The sequence below is a fragment of the Castanea sativa genome, chromosome 3 (assembly GCF_040712315.1).
Source record: "Castanea sativa cultivar Marrone di Chiusa Pesio chromosome 3, ASM4071231v1".
In the NCBI taxonomy this organism is placed as follows: domain Eukaryota; kingdom Viridiplantae; phylum Streptophyta; class Magnoliopsida; order Fagales; family Fagaceae; genus Castanea; species Castanea sativa.
This window is the reverse complement of record NC_134015.1, coordinates 28,099,762-28,115,432: the sequence shown is the minus strand read 5'-3', so window position 1 is coordinate 28,115,432 and position 15,671 is coordinate 28,099,762. Positions and strand designations below refer to the sequence as shown.

Below are 15,671 nucleotides of genomic sequence, written 5' to 3'. Positions count from 1 at the left end.
TCAATTATTAGAATTAATAACATAATTTCTGTCTTTAATTTTAATAGATTGATGGTGTGCAAGATGTTCTTCATAAGGTGCTCTCCAAGCCGATTCGACCTCATTTTGCTATTGCAAGCGTAGGCTACAAACACAAACATGTCGAGGCTTTTAAGCTCGTATGTTTCATCTTAATCTTACTTTTTTTTTTCTTTTTGAGAATCTAATCTTACTTTTATTCCTAATATTATTATAAGGCTAAATTCAGTTTCATCTCTTGCCTTTTACTTCACTAATGAAATTATTACTCTTTAAAGTTTAATTTTTGTTACTCACTTTGTAAAATTAAACTGCACCATTTAATTGATATTTTTGTTTGATGAGTATTATTTTCTAAAAATGTTTTTTTTTTAGTAAAATTTTCTAAAAATGTTGAAACTTTGTTTGCAAACAAATTTGGACAAAATGATCAAGATTTGCTCAATTTGACTTGATTAACAATTCAACTTTAAGGACTAATTTGACAATTGAAGATAAATTAAGTGATTAAATCGGTTATTATTATTATTACTAATTGTAAGTTGGATTTTTGTTACTCAAATTGAAAATTTTACACTTTTATCTTTGAAATTTATATTTACAAAAGTGATTTTCGAGATATTATAAATTTTACTCCATAAGCCTTACAAACAAACAAATAGATCAATTTTTGAACAAATAACAAAAATAATAATAATAATTAAGAAATATATTTATTATGTTGTTGATGCAGTACCAATCATATTCATACTCATCTTAAGTTGGAATTTTTTATGGTAAAATTAGTAGTAGTTTTACTATTTCAACAATGCTAGAGCCAAAAACTTTTCATATTTTTATAGGGTAATGCTATTGATAAGTGTGATATTACCAATTTTACAAAACCTTAGAGCATTCTCATTAGGTGTTGTATCCCAAATGCCATTTTCACACATAAAAACCTACATTTTCTATTTTAACACACCACTTTACGATACACCATTCATCAAATATTCTATTCTTCCCTTCAACACATTAAAAATAATATATAAAATACATTAAAATAATCTAAAAAGAACTCCTACACATTAAAACCACACCACCCATAAATAACCCACCTCAGCCCACAACCAACAAGCACCCCACAAAATCAACCACCGACCACCAACATCAACCACTGCTACCAAAAAAAATAAACTCAAACAAACACCACAACCAATATTAGCCCACTGCAACACTACAACCAATATTAGCCCCTGCACACACACACATACACACAAAAAACCACCACCGTTGAGATCTTAAGGAGAGGAGGTTTGGCGAATCAGTGGTGGCTTAGGGAGAGGAGGTTCGGCGATTAACAGCAACTAGGTGAGGATGGCGGCTTGGTGAGAGTCGTTTGGTGAGACTAGGGTGATGTTGAGACTGAGATTGGCGGCGGCACTGGTGAGACCAGAGGAGTAATCGACATTGAGTTCAGAGGAGAGATTGGACAGTAGCGGAGCTTGATTGGATGCTGGCGCGGATTAGATTCTTGATCTTGTCTGATTGGGAGGATTGGTGGAGAGAAAGAAAGGATGAGAGAGTAATTAGAGGGTCATGGTGAGAGAAGAGAGAGAAAAGTAGAATAAATAAATATTAAAAAGTTTTAGCATTCTTATCCGTACAGTTGTATATCTAGAATTGTACTGTTCATTCATGTCAAAACTTTTTGCATTTAGAACACCTCATGTGAGAGCTTTCTTGGTGTTTGGTGTGCCAAATGCCAAATATTTGGCGTTTGGCACACCTAATGGTGATGCTCTAAGCCTTTTTTTTTTTAAAAAAAAAATTTGAGAAGTACATAAACCTTACATGTAAGTTGATGTATCACCAATTGCAAATTAGTATTAAGACATTTATTTATTATGTGTTGAATCAATAATCACATTTATTGTCATTTAGAGTTTCAATCTATATCATCCAGTTTTCATGATTGATCTCTTTATCATCGGACTAAGATACCGATCGGTTTTTGGTGTAAGCGGAAAATGAAACCAGATCTCTTATTCAATAATCAGAGATGTTAACAGTTGAGCTAATTGAAACCTACTATAGCCACTTAAGTTTGTAAGTCTTATGTAGTAAAATATTTATAATAACTTTGGCATTTTTTATATTTCTTTTTCATAAATTGTTAAGGTGTTAAGTTGTAATTAATTTGTGAAACATCACTTCCAGATGGTGAGTATAGACTCTTCATTGATATTACTATTATACACTAGTCACAATATGTTAGCTCGGTAGCAGTGATAAAGTTGTAAATTTTTGTGTCACTCATGTTAGCATTTTCCTTCTTTTAAATTATTTTAGGCCATCTCATCTTTTTAACGCATCAGCATTTTGTTTTGTTTACCAATACTGCAATTTCTTTAATGGCAAATAGATTGAAGGACAAAATTGATACATTTTGAGTTTTTCATGGATGGAATTGCAATTTTTTAAATTTGAGGGACCAAAATTGAATTAAAATCAAATTTTAGAGACAAAAAGTGTATTTTGGCCTTTTCAAATTGTTACTTAATTTTTTGTTACATTTTGAGTTTTTCAAGGATGGAATTGCAATTTTTTAAATTTGAGGGACCAAAATTGAATTTAAATCAAATTTCAGAGACAAAAAGTGTATTTTGGCCTTTTTAAATTGTTACTTAATTTTTTGTTAATGATTGTAATGCAGATAACAAAGAGATTGGGTCAGAGTACTCCATTAATTATTACTGTTGCTAGCGGAATAATAGGAAGAGATGCTCTTACCATTGAATTTAGAGAGGTTTATATCTCTTTTCATCTTTTGTTGGGTACTTTTTATTGGTAAATTGTCATTTTCTGGGGAAGTTGTCACAGAAGAATAAGGATTTTACTTTTATTGATTTTATTTATTTATTATTTTACATAAATGTTAATGTAGGTGAAATGGAAAGATATTGCTAGTGATTCAGACGAGGAATTTGTTGGGTACATAGGAAATAGATATAATAGGATTGCTTTGACTGTTGGCTATGTACCAGGATTAAAAGTTGATGCTGTCTCACTTCGACAGTCAGTAAGGGTGACAACTTTGGCACTGAAAAATGTATGCTGATTTTCTCCAATAAAGGTTTTATTATTGTGGAAATATTGATAATATGTTAAAATAAGGAATGTATCAAAAAATGCCCGTCTTAGATGATGTGGTAGGGTAGGCAAGATAATGTGGTTACAACATTCATTTTTTAGAGAAAATTGGAAAATGTAGCAAGTATGCCAGTTCAAATTAGATTGAGATATGTGGACTCGTGTAAATTTTTGTCAATCATTGATTTTTAAGGAAAGTGTTAAAGTTTTTATGAGCTCTTGAGCAGTTTGAGGACATTGACATTCAGAAATATTTGGATATTATTAGGAATCTCTTCAAGTGGTGCTTGACAAGTTTGTGAAGCATATTAGGGATTACACAGCAACTGTTTTGGCATCTTCAGACCCAGCTGGGATTATAATGTTTGGAGTAAGTTCATCCTTCTATATCTTTAGAAATGTTTATCCTTGGTTTTGCTGCTGATATGTGATGAGAATGATGTTATAGGAAGGACCTGTGGACTAGAACCTTTCTTGATGTGTTGGGTGAGTGTTGATCTACATATACAGAATATACATACCTTGTATAAAACTTTCTTATTGAGAGAAGGAAATTAATCTTGGTTTGGTGTTAGGTACTGGATGGCTTCCTTTGGTCTGTGAGAGATTTATACTATTACCAGTGACTTGGGGTAGAGCGATAAGTGGCAAGTTCATGCTTTAATCGATGACAACTCATGTATTGCAAACTATGCCATGCCAAGGAAAATTGTCATTGTGGGTGCTGAGAGAGACCGCTTTCTAATTTCTATACAGGTGTGGGACTGAAACTAGAAATGTCTGGGGGAGTACAAAATTTTTATCAGATGGTGCAGCTCTAATATTGGCAAGGAACAAGACAAGTCTGGTGGTATTTATTTTTGTGTTTATTTATGTAGCACTCTTCAAATTTTATGTTCCATATAAATTGATATGACATTTGCTAGCATGCACGCTTTATTTTTTTAGGTCTCTGTTGGTCTTATTATATTGCCTGATATAAGATTATAGACTTTCAAAATTTTACTAAGAAAGCTGTCAGTATTTTTATGCATATTGCCTGGAAATTTTTTCTTCAATCAATGTTATGGAGATTAGAGACAAGTTTGTATTTGAGCAATTCAATTTCAATGTTTATACAAACTCAAACATCAATCATTATGTTTATCATCCTTGTGCTACATAAGTATTCAATTTCCTTCACTTGCCTCAAAAGTTTAAAGATTTGTATGCTCAACTGCTCTAGTGACTTAGCTTCAACGACTCGAAGACTGAAGCAGAAGTTGGCTCAACGACTCAGGGGTGAAGAAAGTCAAACATTAGAAGAGCCCAGTCGTTCTAGGAGCGGCAAGAGATCAATAAAAACCACTGACAGGAATGACCCAGATCAAGATACTGCAGTCCAGTGTTCGTTGGAGACGATAGAACCAGAAGAGGAAAGAGCGAGCCACAGATCATAGCCTTATAGGCGAGTTGGAGAGCCTTGAATAAGTCAAGGCTATTCACCTGAATTGTGGACAAAGAAGCTTCCTCAGGATGAGCTTCTAGCAGACATCGTCCAGTCAAGCACTCCAAACAATGCCCAAAGACTCCCATGTCTCTCAGGGAAGCGCTCTTTCAGCTACCTTCTCCTCGAGGTATGGTTTGAGTCCTGGTGCGGAACTCTGTTAGAAAAGAGCGAATGGATTCCTCTCTTAATGTCTGAGGTGCAAATTGACTTATTTGGTCCTAAATAAGTTTGGTTTTAGCATTGTAATAATGTACAAGTTCAAATGGCAACTAGCTTATGGTTTGACTTTCTTTCCTTCCTCGTCTTATAGTGCTGCACCCGCAACATTGGTCTCCTCCTTGCTTTATGAAAAAATATACAATTGGTGAAGAAATCTACTTGACATCGATGGGGAATTGCAATCATCGAGTGTATGAATTCTTTATTCTTTTTGGACTAGACAGATTTCTGAACATCAACGCCAAATTGGAAAGATTAAATAGTGATTAAATAAAGAAGTTTGTTTGTGCTTTCTTTTGTGAATAAACAAAGCTGTACCATTATATAAAACAAAAACGAATGCTGGTGGAACTCCTCTTTACTCTAATATAGGTTTTCTAAACGGCAGGAAGATTAGAATCTGAAAGCTCAAATAGTGTAAAACACTATAGCTTGTTTAGACTCCCAATTTTAAAAACACGGCTTAATTGCTTTTATTCTAACTTATCTGCGTGCAAATAAGAGTAAATGAAGCCCAATAAACCGGAACTACTCTAGCGCATAAATATAAGCAATAAAAAATAAACACTCAACTATATGATTAATCATTATTGTTATTAACATCAACTTACCTAATTAATTTTGGAGAACACTGATTTCTCTCTTCCCTATTTTTTGCTTGCTGTGCAAAAAAAAAAAAAAATCCATTACCAGCATTTTTTGTTCCATTAGCCATTCTTTTTTGCTCAAACAAACATTCCCTTGCTCTTCTGAGGATGTCGACAAAGCCAACCCAAACGTGTATGAGCAGAATGACATACCTTCTTCTACCCTTGAGTAAGTCCGTTTTCCTTTTTTTTTTTTTTAATAAACATGTGTGTGTGTGTGTGTGTGTGTGTGTGTTTAAAGCATACGAACTGGTTATATGAAGTCATTCTTGTATATCTGTGTTAAATTAGATTCACAGCAAAAAAAAAGTTTTGTTGATTATTTTTTTATTTATGTAAGTTTCCAATGAAACTTGAGTTCCAAATATTGTCACATAACTAATACAATATGTTTCATGTTTTGTCACATAACAGATATGTTGGCAAAAATATCATTTTTGATCAATGTATATTTTCTTTGGTTCTCATCTCTCCTTTTCTCATTTTCTCATTGAGTCAATTGTATGGGTTCAAATCAAATAAACCCAAAAATACTCATTATTGTGTTACTGCCTCACCTGATTTGGGCTACAAGTGGTTAAAGAATTGTTGGATTTTTTTTTTTTTTTTCGATACTTCATTATCGATTGTAGCCCAGACCATGTCAGCTGACATTCCGCCCCACCCAACCAACAATTTGAGACACCTAGATTTGACTGGCCATTCAATTGGCAACAAATCCCTAATCCATTCACCCGATTAAATCAAGTTAAGTGGTAGTTCATCCCTAAAACTAGGGGTGTCAAAGGGGTGGGTTTGGGGTGGGCAATTCGTTTGGGTAAAACTCATTTACTCATTTGGTACTCATATAACTAATTACTTCTAACCCAAACCCAAACCCAACCCAACCCAATTACCTAATAAAATTTTTAAAATGCCCCTTAAACTTGAAAATGACTAAAGTATTCCTAAAATACTTTAAAATTTCCAAAATACCCTCCAAACCTAAAGAAAGACCAAATATGCTAAAAAAACCACTTAAAATTACCAAAATACCCCCAAAACATAAAAAATGACTGAAATACCCCCTGAAACCTAGAAATTGGCCAAAATACCCCCCTAAACCAAAAAAATTGACATAAATACATCTCAAAACCTAAAAATGATAGAAATACCCCCCAAAACAAAATAAATTTACCAAAATACTCTCGAAACCTAAAAAATGAGCAAAATATTGGTGGGTTTCATTATTTGCTATTGTAAAGCGTAGACAAGCATGCTACCTATGCTAATTTTGGACAATTTTGGTAGAATTTACTAGACTTTTCCCCCCTTACTAACGGAAGTATACACTTCGGTTACATGATAAGATGAACATATTTCATGTGGCTAACAACGTGCCATTTAAAGCAAAGAAGTTAAGATGATATACAAAAGTAAAATAATCTTATCTTATACAATAACAAACGATAATTATTTAGTGGAGGAGAAAGCACAAAAACTAATAATAGTATAGAAGTTGAAGTATATACAAGAGAGTTCTTATCAACCTTGCATTATATTAGTTAATATTAGTTGAGTAGTTTCAATGGTGTGGAGCTCATGTATTGAAGTATAAATGGCTTCAAACCAAATGGGGTTACCATCATTTCGTACAAAAATCTGGCAATAGAAAGAAATTAAAGAACAACAAGATGGGGAAGAATTTAAGCATTGCAACAATTTCCTTGCTATTGGTGTTGGCATCCACTAAAGCCCAACAAGTCTTTGATGTTAAATCATATGGAGCACAACCTAATGCTGATATAACCCAAGTATAAATACGTAATTGACAAGAAGAGTGTGTTCCAGTTAACATAACTAGTAAAGCCTTTTAACTTTGAACAAGAGAACTTAGGTTCAAACTTCGTTTACACTAGAAATTGATCGATGTCATGACCAAATGATAAAACAATAACATGCAAAATAATTATTATATACTAATCTTGATTTTTTGTTTTTTGTTTTTTTTATAATGTGTTTAGGCTTAGACAAAAGCTTGGAAAGCAGCGTGCGCAATAGCAGGAAGTAAAGTTCTGATTTCAGCGGGGGTATACGAACTAGGTTTAGTGACTTTGTTGGGTCCATGCAAAGGTGCTATTGAGTTTCACCTTCATGGAACCCTATGGGCCCCATCAGATGTTGCCTTCTTCAACGGTAAAGATGGCTGGGTTGTTTTTGAACGTATCTACGGTCTCACTGTGTCAGGTGGTGGAGTTTTTGATGGCAAAGGACAAGAAGCATGGCAAAAAACTGAGTGTAACAAAGACAAAAACTGAAACATACTTCTTATTGTAAGATTTCAATCTTAATTAATTAGCATTTATATTCCATCATATTCTACGTAGATATACATAGACACTACAACTTTACAAAATTTACCCGTTAAAAAAAATTCAAACATTTATATGTTAAATGATATTGTACTAATAATTTGACAAGTTTTGTATAGTGATGTGTCACAACTCAAAAAAGAAGTAATTTTAAAATTTATATATGAGAAAGTTTATGGAGTACTTTTTGTGCCACAACACGAACATGTGCAACCAAAAGCGACAGAGAAAAAACAATGGTTAAATGTAAAAGCAATAATTCACCAATCACAATCACACATGTAATCTTTTGACAAAGCTTGTGGTCTGTGAAGAATTGTTTATATAATATAATATTATTGAAGTAGTACCAACCACGTTCATAGAAACATTAGTTTGTAAGTTTTTATGTAATAATATTTGCTACAACTTTACCATTTTTTTAATATTGATTTAATGATCACGTTTGTTTACAAACAATTTTTTATTTATTTATTTTTGTATAATTCAAAGAATCGTTACCATTTTACTAATTAAAATGTTTTTAAATGAAACTTCAGCTCTCATATTTATCATTTTAATTTATCTAACTTGTAAACATGAATGGAATATAAGGTTTACTACGTCACAAATTCAAAAGTCCAAGACATTACATCGCAGGACAATAAATTTTTCCACATCAACCTTTTGGAATACAAGAAGTTGCAATTCCAACATGTTACCATAATTGCACATGTAGTAGCCCCAACACCGATGGAATCCACGTGGGACATTCATCTTAGATCGCCATTACCAATACCGATATTGGAACAGGTGATGATTGCATCTCCTTTGGTGATGGAACCCAAGATATTACTGTTAACCAAGTAACTTGTGGACCTGGCCATGGTATCAGCATTGGAAGTCTTGGAAGGTACCAGAACAAAGAACCTGTTTCAGGAATCAGAGTTACTAGTGCCACATTTAGCAATATAGATAATGGTGTTAGAATCAAAACATGGCCTGCTTGCCCTACTGGAGTTGCTTCTGATATACCTTTCGAGGATGTTGTCTTGAACAATGTTGCCAATCCTATCATCATTGATCAAAACTACTGCCCAAACAGTCAATGCTCAAACCAAATTATTATAAACATCACAAATATATACACAAATTTTGATGTTAAAAAAAAAGTAAAAACAATTACAAATACTAATATCGAATTCTTGGGTGCGCTTTTTTGTTTTGTTTTCAGTCTCTCTCTAAGGTTAAGATCAGCAATATTAGCTTCAAGAAAATTAGAGGTACTTCTTCGACAAAGGAAGCTGTGAATCTTATTTGCAGTAAGAGTGTACCATGCCAACAAGTGGTGCTTTCTGACATTGATCTCACGTACAAGGGGGGTGGAGGATTTGCTACTTCCACTTGTGCTAACGTCCAACTTGCAGTTTTGGGCAAGCAGAACCCTCCTGCTTGTACCAATAAACATTAATGAAATGCTTCCTAAGCTGTTAAAACTAATGTAGAATGAACAATTACAATTTGTAGATAGGTTATCGGGGTTCTATTCTAAATAAAATCCCATCTAACAAGTTCCCTTTATCTTTATTTAAATGAAATTGGGGAATTTTTTTAGTTATTTTATGAGTTGTTTAAGTTCTGCCTTTTGTTGAAATCTGCTATGATTTGTAGTGTTGTTGTAGATAGCAATTGTTCTATTGTTGCAGTTGAGATCATTCTTAATAAAAATCAAAAACTTTATTCAACTCTTCCTAAATGCTTTTTATTCTTAAGAAATGTTGTCCACCAATATTGTTAAGCATCTACTACCAATCCAATTTAGTACACAATCGGGTAAGTAAACAAAAACAAAATGTGCAAAATTTTTGGTTTCGATGGAATTTTGATTGTTTTTTAGGTTCCAGGGGTATTTTGGTCATTTTTGGGTTTTAGAGGTATTTCGTTCATTTTTTAGGTTTAGGGGGGTGCTTTGGTTTTTTTTAGTTTCGAGGGTATTCGGTCATTTGATGGGTTTAAGGAGTATTTTGGTCATTTTAATGTTTTAGAGGTATTTTGGTGATTTTTTAGATTTAGGGGGTAGTTTGGTCATTTTAAGATTTTGGGGGTATTTATGTCATTTTCAGGTTTAGGAGGTATTTTGGTAATTTTAGAGGTTTTATGGGTATTTTGGTCTTTTTAGTGGTTTTGGGTACTTTAGAGTTTGGTGATTTGTAGAAATGATATTTGGGCTTAATTAAGTACCTAGTTAAAACCCAGTTAACATTAGTTATAATTGGGTCTAATCGGTTACTACCCATTTAACCCAATTAATAATTGGGTGGGTTTAGGTTGTATTTAAGTTGGTGGGTTTGCGTGGGAAAATGGGCATGGGTTTATTTTGCCAACTCGACTTGACCCATGGACAGCCCTGGGCATTACCATCATCAACCAAAACCAAAAGCCCATTCAATTGTTTCTCTTTCACAGAGTCACTAAATTACATGCCAATCCTTCTGTAAAAAAATATTTTGAGGCTGCTAGATTTATCCATTTAGCTTGGTACTCACACACCCAACACGTATCTATAGTACTATTTAAGGGTATTACCCTGTTTGGGATTGTCTATTTAGATGCCCAAAATACCTTTAAATTCATCTGTTTCTAACGCTTAAATCATAGGGTTAGACATGTAAAATTAGTATTTCAAAAACTCCTAATTTTAGCTAAATTAAAATATATAAAAAAGTTTTTTCTCTCAGCCCTACATTTCTCTCAGCTCTACATTTCTCTCTCACGTTAGTTGTCAAATTCTTCTTTTAGAAAAAAATATAACAATAAAATGAAACTGTTTTTTCCTTTTTCCACAAATGTACCATTTTTTTTTATCACTAAATTGTTTTTATCCCACCTCCACATTTCTCTCTCGCATTAGTATTCAAGTACTAATACAAGTTCTTATAATAAAAAATAAAATAAAATAAAACTCCCATGAGTAAAACGTGTAAACCCAAAAAATAAAAAATAAAAAACATCATCGCATGTGCGAAGCGTAGGTGATGAGGCTAGTTACTTTTAATCAAGCTTATGAGAATCATTTCTAACTTAAAGAGTAAAGACTAAAAGCCAGGCCAATCACCCTACCATTTCAGTAAATAGCATGCTAGAATTTCTAACCTAAGAATATCTTTAACAGGTTCCTAAGTGTCAACAGTAGTCTTACAAAATATTCAGACAATTAGAATATTCATATAAACTGAAAAAATAACACGAGTTTGCAGCAAGGTTCTACTAGACAAGCCAGAAGTCACAGATTATGAGAGGATTTACAATTCCCTACATTGTAAGAACAATATTTCTTAAAAAATCTTTTTGTATGATGATCCTTTAAACCTCTTGATCTTGACAATATTTAAGCAAAGGCGCTAGAAAAGAATTGGACGCTCTCCAAGATTTCTGTGTTCTCGTTAAAATATTTCTCTAGCCCTATTTCTTCTACCTTTAGAGTTTCTTTATCCCCAGCAATCCTAGAGTTTTCAGTTATCACAAACTTTAGGCAATGCCTCCAACACAAAACTGGAAGGAGTTTGCAACAGCTAGGCTTTTCCCCTCTAAGAATATGCTTTTCATAGGAGAACTGAAATCAAGTAAAGAGTTGGTAACACTATGAAAATGCCAGGGGTGTAGCTACGAATTTTTACAAGGAGGGATGATTCGAAGTATTGATATAAAAAACATAAATCACAAGTTTATTGAATATGAAATTTCAATTTTGATATATCTTAAACATTTTGTTTCTACAGTCACAGGTGTTCTAATTTCTAAATTACTAACATATTTTTTTTTTAAGAATGCATCAATTGTTTTTCGTTTGTTCATAATTCTTTTAGCTTTAAGAATATGAATAAAAAATTAACCGGAAAAGAACTTTAAAAAATAAAATTTTAATTAGAAATTTTTACTCAGTTATATGGATGTTATTCATACTTAAGAAAAACAAAATTTCCACTATAATTTAAATAGTCAACCCATTTTTAATACAACTTTAATTAATAATAACCCCTCAAACAAAAACAAAAATTAAACACACAAGTATTAGTACACAACATAAACCAAACAATTTAACAACACTCACAGTATCAATTAAAGAGAAGAAAACTCACTACTAGTTACAGCTTATACTAATATAAACTGTAAAGAGGTTTGCTTTCCTTCAATGAAGTCGAAATCGCTATATCAATTAACTCATATGCATCTTCCAAATTATTCACCACAGCCTACAACAACAAAATTAAGCAAAAAAATCACAACTTTAACCAAATTTCCATATGAAAATCACATTTTTTTCACAATAAAAACTAAAAAACCCAACTGGGTCTCAATCATTTTTTTTTTTACCTGATAGCAAGTGACAGTTAGAAAACACAAACCCGAACTCACCAAGCCAAGCAGTCACCGAACTCACCAGGATTTTTTTTTTCCCCGGACTGTGAGGACAGAGGAGTAGAGGACTGACGCTAAGAGGTTGAGAGCTGAGTTTTGGCTGTATCAATCAACTCATGTAGTCATGTGAATCTTCCAAATTATTCGCCACAGCTTACAACAACAAAATTAAGCAAAAAGATCACAACTTTAACCAAATTTCCATATGAAAATCACATTTTTTTTTTCACAGTAAAAACTAAAAAACCCAATTGGGTCTCAATCTTTTTTTTTTTTTTTTACTTGATAGCAAGTGACAGTTTGAAAACACAAACACCGAACTCACCAGGCCAAGCAGTCACTGAACTCACTAGGATTTTATTTTATTTTTTATTTTTTTTCGGGCTGTGAGGACAGAGGATAGAGGACTGATGCAGAGAGCTAAGTTTTTGGGCCTGGTAGGCAGTGGAGTGGGACTGGAAAGTGGAAGTGTATCAAAGAAGACAAAAAAAAAAAAAAGAATATATGTAAAGGGAATAAGGGGATTCCGTGGGTCAGGTGGGTGGGTTTTTTGAGTTGGAAAGAAAGTGAAATTTTGTTATTAGTGTTTGGACAATTGGACTTGAGTATTTAAATGTAAGTGGGCCAATTTTTTATTTTATTTTATTTGGAGTAGGCCTAAAACTTCATCTATGACTTGGGAGAATAGTGAATATATATGGGCTATGGGGGGCCCAATTATTTTTTATATATACTCTAATGGATGAAGTTAATGGTGTTAGAATCAAAACATGGCCTTCTTCCCCTTCTGGAGTTGCTTCTGATATACATTTTGAGGATGTTGTCATGAACAATGTTGCCAATCCTATCATCATTGATCAAAACTACTGTCCAAACAATCAATGCTCAAACCAGGTTATTATAAACATCACAAATACATACACAAATTTTAATGTTAAAAAAAAAAAAGTAAAAGCAATTACAAATACTAATATCGAATTCTTGGGTGCGTTTTTTTGTTTTTTTTTTTTTTTTGTTTTTTTCAGTCTCCCTCTAAAGTTAAGATCAGCAATGTTAGCTTCAAGAAAATTAGAGGTACTTCTTCGACAAAGGAAGCCGTGAATCTTCTTTGCAGTAAGAGTGTTCCATGCCAACAAGTGGTGCTTTCTGACAATGATCTCGCGTACAAGGGAGGTGGAGGATCTGCTACTTCAACTTGTGCTAAAGTCCAACCTACAATTTCAGGCAAGCAGAACCCTCCTGCTTGTACCAATAAACATTAATGAAATGCTTCCCAAGCAATTAAAACTAATGTAGAATGAACAAATACAATTTGGAGATAGGTTATCGGGGTTCTATTCAAAATAAAATCCCATCTAAAATGTTCCCTTTTTCTTTATTTAAATGAAATTGGGGAATTGTTTTAGTTATTTTTTAAAGTTGTTTCAGTTCAGTCTTTTGTTGAAATATGGTATGATCTGTCGTGTTGTTGTAGATAGTAATTGTTCTATTATTGCAAGTGAGATCATTCTTAATAAAAATCAAAAAATTTATTCAACTCTTACTAAATGCTTTTTATTCTTAAGTAATATTGTCCACCAATATTGTTAAGCATCTACTACCAATCCAATTTAGTACACAATGGGATAAGTAAACAAAAACAAAACGAGCAAAATTTTAGGTTTCGATGGAATTTTTATCGTTTTTTAGGCTTCAGGGGTATTTTAGTCATTTTTGGGTTTTAGAGGTATTTCGTTCATTTTTTAGGTTTTAGGGGGTACCTTGGTATTTTTTAGGTTTTGAGGGTGTTTCGGTCATTTGATGGGTTTAGGGAGTATTTTGGTCATTTCAATGTTTTAGAGGTATTTTGATCATTTTAAGATTTCAGGGGGTATTCATGTCATTTTTAGGTTTAGGAGGTATTTTGGTAATTTTGGAGGTTTTATGGGTATTTTTGTCTTTTACGTGGTTTTGGGATACTTTAGAGTTTGGGGATTTGTAGAAATGGTATTTGGGCTTAATTTGGTACCTAGTTCAAACCCAATTAACATTAGTTATAATTGGGTTCTACCCATTTAACCCAATTAATAATTGGGTGGGTTTAGGTCATATTTAAGTTGGTGGGTTTGCATGGGAAAATGGGCATGGGTTGATTTTGCCAACTAGACCCGACCCATGGACAGCCCTGGGCATTACCATCATCAACCAAAACCAAAAGCCCATTCAATTGTATCTCTTTCATAGAGTCACTAAATTACATGCCAATCCTTCTGTAAAAAAATATTTTGAGGCTGCTAGATTTATCCATTTAGCTTGGTACTCACACACCCAACACGTATCTATAGTACTATTTATGGGTATTACCCTGTTTGGGATCGTCTATTTAGATGCCCAAAATACCCTCAAATTCATCTACTTTTAAGGCTTAAATCATAGGGCTAGACATGTAAAATTAGTATTTCAAAAACTTCTAATTTTTAGTTAAATTAAAATTTTAAAAAAAAAAACGGTTTTTTCTCCCAACTCCACATTATATTCTCATGTTAGTTGTCAAGTACTAATACAACTTCTTCTTTTAGAAAAAATATAAAAAAATAAAAACAGCTTTTTCCTCTTTCCACAAACGTACCATTTTTTCTATCACTGAACTGGTTTTATCCCCCCTCCACATTTCTCTCTCGCATTAGTAGTCAAGTACTAATACAACTTATTCTTAAAATAAAAAATAAAATAAAACTCCCATGAGTAAAATGTGTAAACCCAAAAAAAATATATATATATGAAAAGCATCATTGTAGGTGCGAAGCGCATGTGTTGAGGCTAATTACTTTTAATCAAGCTTATGAGAATCATTTCTAACTTAAAGAGTAAAGACTAAAAGCCAGGCCAAGCGCCCTACCATTTCAGTAAATCGCACACTAGTGTTCTCAGGTGCCATAAGTAATAAGAACATCAGGTGATATAACTCGAATAGAAACAGCATCACTAACACTGCTGCCACAAACACACCATGCTTAAGAGGCATAGTGCTAGAACTTCTAACCTAAGAACATCTTTAACAGGTTCCTAAGTGTCAACAGTAGTCTTACAAAATATTCAGACAATTAGAATATTCATATAAACTGAAAAAATAACACGAGTTTGCAACAAGGTTCTACTAGACAAGCCAGAAGTCACAGATTATGAGAGGATTTACAATTCCTTACATTGTAAGAACAATATTTCTTAAAAAATCTTTTTGTATGAAGATCCTTCAGACCTCTTGATCTTGACAATATCTAAGCAACGACCCAGAAAGGAATTGGAAGCTCTCCAAGATTTCTGTGTTCTCGTTAAAATATTTCTCTAGCCCTGCTTCCTCTGCCTTTCGAGTTTCTTTATCTGCAGCAATCCTAGAGGTTTTAGTTATCACAGACTTTAGGCAATGCCTCCAACACG

The 15,671-nt window shown here is 33.0% G+C and overlaps 1 pseudogene; it reads left to right on the top strand.

The window, feature by feature from the left end:
- Positions 1 to 7,178: 7,178 nt before the first annotated feature.
- On the top strand, positions 7,179 to 13,516 carry LOC142628774 (exopolygalacturonase-like; annotated as a pseudogene).
- The last annotated feature ends 2,155 nt before the right edge of the window (positions 13,517 to 15,671 follow it).